Source organism: Mauremys reevesii, linkage group 2 (genome assembly GCF_016161935.1).
Source record: "Mauremys reevesii isolate NIE-2019 linkage group 2, ASM1616193v1, whole genome shotgun sequence".
In the NCBI taxonomy this organism is placed as follows: domain Eukaryota; kingdom Metazoa; phylum Chordata; order Testudines; family Geoemydidae; genus Mauremys; species Mauremys reevesii.
The window spans coordinates 43,329,525-43,335,660 of record NC_052624.1 but is presented as its reverse complement, the minus strand read 5'-3'; positions in this window follow the sequence as shown (position 1 = coordinate 43,335,660).

The following is a 6,136-nucleotide window of genomic DNA, read 5'->3' as shown; positions in this document are numbered from 1 at the left end:
AGAACGATGGAGTGATATCCAAGCCAATGTTTATCATAGCTGGCAATTGAGAAGTCATCCCAGAAACTGCATTCTTTGAATGTAGCATTGAAGGTACCGTAAATCTATGTGACAGCATTTGCTTAGTAGCAGCCACTAAAAGTTAACAGCTCAGTCGCAACTGTAATATCAGACATAGGTGTGAACACCACTTGATAATCATGAGTCATGAGAGAATCTTAGATACAGAACTCCACAAGGTCCTAAACCTAGTCTTTTACCTTTACCCCTGCAGTTTTGTGTGTACGCAACTACAGCTGGTTGGATACATCTGTGTAGGGATTTGAGTGCAAGGAATCCACTTCCTTTTGAAAATTTGGCCCCTAAATCCTGAAACAGAGATAAAAGTCATGGAGGAAACTTACGCTGAAAGTGCTGTTGATGTCTCAGAAAGTTTTGGGGAAACTTTCTCTCTTATTTTCCTAATCCTTTTTGTGTTTGAAGTGACCAAGAAGTTTACAGCTGGTTGCAGACAACCCTCCGAGAGCCTATAGGATATTGGATTGACAGCGTCCCTGGTGACGATAATAGCCAAAAACAAAACCCCCAAAACAAAACCCACATCTGAGATAATTTTAGTCTTTGTGGAGCCACATGCCCATCTGAATGCACAGAACAGCAACGGAGGGTATAACATTAATATCTGAGGAAGAAACTTTTGTGATAGACTTATGCTTCTTCCAGAAATCCCATCAGTTCCAGCAAGGTTGTATTTAGGTGGGAATTGTCAAGATTAGGCTTTCAGGGGAAGAATTTCAAACAGAACCTGTTTATTTTGCCTCATGTAATATCTGTATATACTTGAATAGTTCAGTCTTTTATTGATCTCCTTCCACTACTACTTGTTAGAGTCCTTAGGTTTTATTTTTATCCTTTTCTCCTTATTGTTTCTGTCACAACCTAGCTCACTCCTGCTCTTTGGATGCACACCAGTCTGTTGTTAGGGGACCCAGCTTCTGAATCCCATATGCTTCTAAGCCCTCCTGGGACTGGGTACTGACTGGTTACTGTTCCTAGCTCTGGGTCTCTCCGGTACATTGCCAGATGTTCCCAGGTGCAGGCCCCATGTCTGAAACCCTTCTTTGGCAGTGGGATCCCACAGTTTGGTCACCTTAGACCCTGAAACCAGTATCCCAGCCCTCCTGAATCTCTAGTTGCTCACATATGTTCCCGCAGAGTTCCACCTTGCTGTGGGCATTCAGAGCTTCTGGCCTTGGCTAGGTAAAGCTGTTTTTCAACATAAACTGGGTATCTGAACCCAACATGGAGGTTACAATACAAAGGGAAGGTGGCAATGAAGGTTACAATAAAAAATGACATTCACAAATCAAAATGGAGTTCACAGATATGCCCCCAATCTGCCACAGTTTACACTCATCAGCAATATTTAGCACATTACGTTGTAATCTCCAAAGTGATTAAAGTAATGATGTAGTGTTTTAATGTGATGGTAATGCGCGACTCATATGGACTGATACTCAACAGGGAAATGTGATAGTTTTCAGAGAGTGAAAAAAGAAGATAATTTATCCATTGCTGCTGCATAGCTGAACAGAACTAACCTGCAGGCTATTGATATTATGCTCAGCTGGACCAAATAACAAAAACAGATGTAACAACATGTTCTGAGTGTGATTATCTACCTGGGAAAATGTGTGTCAGAACTGGCAGCAGAGACGCAGTGCTCTGGGTTGTGTTACAAGACTAAAGTGACAGCATCTGAGGAACATAAATGTGAGTAGATAGAAGCATGGCTTATATTAATCAGTGGACTTTTCTTAGTGCGAACAAAGAGGACCAGGCTCTCTACTGAAGCTCAGCCAGCAGCAGCAGAGACCAGCAGGTACAGCTATACCATAAGAAGGAGCTGGGGCCCAGTCAGGGTTATCTTTCTCCTCTTCCCACTCCCCTGGTCCCCTGGGCTCCAGACTCTGCAGGGGAGAACCCCCACCTGCGGGTAACAGGGCTCATATGGCCCCAGCCATGTGAGCTCCCAGAAGAGAAACTGCTGGTGGAGGCCAGCAGGAACTATGACGAGCAGCTGTAGCACGGACCTTGGCACTGATGATGGCATCACCTCAGTGCCTCAATTACTGCTATTTTTTTTTGGTTTGTGCTTTGGGCATTTTCTCCCCTTTACCGTCTGGCTGTTTGCTTCTGCTTCCCCTCACCCTCTCCTTCTGTCTCTTAACTCCAGCCTTACTCTACCAACCCTCTAGTCACTCTTTTTTCCTCTTCCTAGTCTTCCTTATCCCTCCTCCCTTCCATGCCTCCCTCCTTCCATCTCTGTTTAGCTAATTCCCTCCCAACAATACCCCAGTCACATTATTATTTTTTTTAAGAAATCCACAAAAATGGCAACACTATCTAGAATCATAGAAATGTATGGCTGGAAGGGACCTCAAGAAGTCATCTAGCCCAGCCATCTGCTATCAGGCAGAACCAGATATACCTAGACCATTCCTGAGAGGAGTTTGTCTAACCTGTTCTTAAAAACCTCCAGTGATGGGTATTCCACATCCCTAGTAACCTACTCCAGTTCTTAACTATTCTTCTAGTTTGATAATGAGACATTGATAACTATTCTGAGTACATTTTTAAAACCAATTGTACACCCAATTTATACTAATTTAATCTAGACTACATTTCCCTACTTTGCTTATGGGAATGTCCTGTGGGTTTTTGTAAAAAGACTTACTAAAATCACGATATATCATATCTACAATTTCCCCCCTCCACTAGGCCAGTAACCCCGTCAAAGAAGGAAATTAGGTTGATGTGATTCATCCTTGACAAATCCATGTGGGCTATTACTTATCACCCGATTATCCACTAGATGATTACAAATTGATTGTTTAATAATTTCTTCCAGTATCTTTGCAGGTATCAAAGTTAGCTTGAGTGGTATATAATTCCCCAGGTCCTCTTTGTTCTCCTTATTTAAGACAGGTACTATGTTTGCTCTTCACTAGTCCTCCAGGATCTCACCAGAGCTCCATGAGTTCTCAAAAATTATGGCTAATGGTTCTGAGATTGCTTGAGCTAGTGCCTTAAGTACTCTGCTGACTTGCATACATCTAACTTATCTAAATATTCTTTAACATGTTTTTCCCTATTTTGGCTTGTGTTTCTTCCCCCTTGTTGTTAATATTAATTTTGTTAAGTATCTGCTCACAATTAACCTTTTCAGTGAAGACTGAAGCAAAATAGGTTTAAACACCTCAGCCTTCTTGGTGTCATGTGTTATTAGCTCTCCTTCCCCTCTGAGTAGTAGTGCTACACTTTCCTTTGTCATTCTTCTGCTCTTAATGTATTTATAGATCCTCTTCTTATTGCCTCTTTATGTCCCTTGCTAGGCGTAACTCATTTTGTGTCTTAACCTTTCTGATTTTATCCCTACACTATTGCACAATTCTTTTGTACTCATCCTTAGGAATTTTTTCATTCCTTTTTTATTCTCAGGTCATAAAAGAGCTCTTGATGCAGCTGTACTAGTCTCTTGCTATTCTTCCTATCTTTCCTTTGCATTGGGATCATTTGCTGTTGTGCCTTTTTGAGAAACTGCCAGTTCTCCTGAATTCCTTTTTCCCTTAGATTTTCTTTCCATGGGACCTTGACAAACTCAGAACTGGTAGGTTAAAGTTCCCTTTTTTTTTTAAGTCCATTGTCCTTATTCTGCTGCTCTCACTCCTTCCTTTCCTTTGAATCTTGAAATCTATTATTTTATCATCACTTTCACCCTAATTGACTTCAACCTTCAGATTTGCAACCAATTCTTCTCTGTTATTCTGAAGTCTGATATGACTGCCCCCATGGTTACTTCCACCACCTTCTAAAACAACAAGTTGTTCCCAACAAATCCCTAGAACTTATTGGTTGTTTTATGCTTTACTGTATTACTTTTTCAACAGATGTCTGGGTAATTAAAGTCCCCCATTACTAGCTTGTATGTGTTTTGTGTTTTGGATATTTCTGTTATGTGTTCTAGACATGCCTTATCCACCTCCTCCTGATTTGGTAGTCTACAGTAGACCCCTATTATAACACTTCTCCTGCTTTCCCCTTTTATCATGTCACATAAGAATCCCCAGTTTACTCGGTTCATGTCACATCACCCTGAATTATTTGTCATTCAAGGTTGCATTGTATGGGCAATATGAGGGATCATTCTGAAATCACTTCAGTAAGGTTTTGGAAACTCTTCACAAAGGTCATTTTGGCATTGTATGGAAGACCATAGCTCAGAATCATGCCCGGCAACAAGGGATTGACAAAGACATTGAGAGGAAGGGGAAGTGCTGTACTATGTGTCAGCAAATTAGCATGGTCCTGGCCCAGCTCATCTACCCTCTTGCTCGTGGCCTCCGACTTCTTGGACATGTGTTCACATTGATTCTGCTAGACCTTTAGAAGTTTATATGTTTTTGGTTGTAGTCAATACCCATTCAAAAATGGCCAGAAGTTTTCAGAATGACTTCTACAGCTGCCAAGAACATTGGACATCTCTGTACCTTGGTTAGCCAATTTGGTTTACTGTTACAGTTAGTGAGTGACAATGGAACTCAATTCTGTTCTGAAGAATTTCAGAGGTTCCAGCTTCAAATGGAATTCAGCACATATGTTCGGCTTCATACCATCCTGCTACAAATGGACTAGCAGAACGCTTTGTACAAACACCTAACCATGCCTTGAGAGCTAACAAATCTATTTTTAGTCATCAGAAGAAATTGAATAATTTCTTGCTTGTCTACAGGAATGCAACTCATGCCACTACCCAGGAGTCACTTGCAACTCTTTTCTTGAAGTGATCTTTTGAGTACCTGCGGGGACCTTCTATGTCCTGATGTTGTCTCACTTGGAGCAAATCCCAAGCTATGCAAACTGATGTAAGACTTGTCATCCTTCTTTTCAAGTAGGAGACTTAGTTTGGGCTCACAACTATACATGTGGAAATGGGGACCTGGAGTACTTGTAAAATGCATGGGACCTGTTTTGTCTGTGGCAAAACTATCAATGGAATTTTATGGAAATAACATGTGGACCTGTTGCAGATACAACAAGCACTAGACTCCAGGGATGTTCCAGTAAGACTTTTTGTTCTTTCAATTGAACCTCCTTCCATTATAAATCCCAATTTTATAACTTGGTAGAAGAAACTTTGGTACCAGATCCAGTTGATTCCTTTCCTTTCGTGTTCCTATTGTTCAGAACACTGCCACATCTCCATCACCATGATATTCCAAGAAAGTGCAAAAAAACAATCGTGCACTTGAATTTATAAGTTAATTAGTTAGTGAGTTGCTATTTCAGGGCTGAATAATCCCTTGCCATTTGAGAATCTGAGGTAGTCCACCCACAATTTTTAGTTAGATTATATAATGTTTCATGTTAGCCATGTAAATGATACTCTCTCTATATATTTGGGAAGTTTTCTAAAGTAGGGTGAAGGAATGTGATGTCCTATCCCTTTAAATGTTTTAGCATTGCCCCCTTCCAAGCGTAAAGCCTCACTTTCTTGTTGGTTTCAGTTTTGTTGCCTGTACAATAAAGCTAGTATCACAGCTGATGGCTGTGTTTCTATCAGCTTCCTCTGTGTCTTTCTCCTTCTCTGCTGGGTCCAGATATAACAGCAGCCATCATTTGTCTGTCATATCTATTTAGACTGTAAATTCTTTAGGGCAGCAATGGTCTCTTTCACTATGTTTGTATGAAGACAATTGTTTGCAAATCACTGTTTGTTGATGGTTTTGCTTTATTAGTCCATAACTTCAAGACATTTGGTTGCTCACTGACTGCTTTGCGTGTGCTGCAAAAAGTTTTGGCTTAAGGATCAGCCTAAAGAAGACAGCAATCATGGTCCAGCCTCAACTGGGAAGTATTGCAACTACTCCAGTTGTGTCCATTGACGACATACCACTCAAGGCCATTGACAAATTTTGCCACCTAGGCAGTGTCATTTCATGAGATGTAATGATTGACAACAACAATTCAGAGCGCATTGGTGCAGCCAGTGATGCCTTCAGTATATTTCAATGATTTCTCTGGAATGAACATGGTGTCAGACTGCAAACAAAAATAAATTTTTACTGGTCCTTGC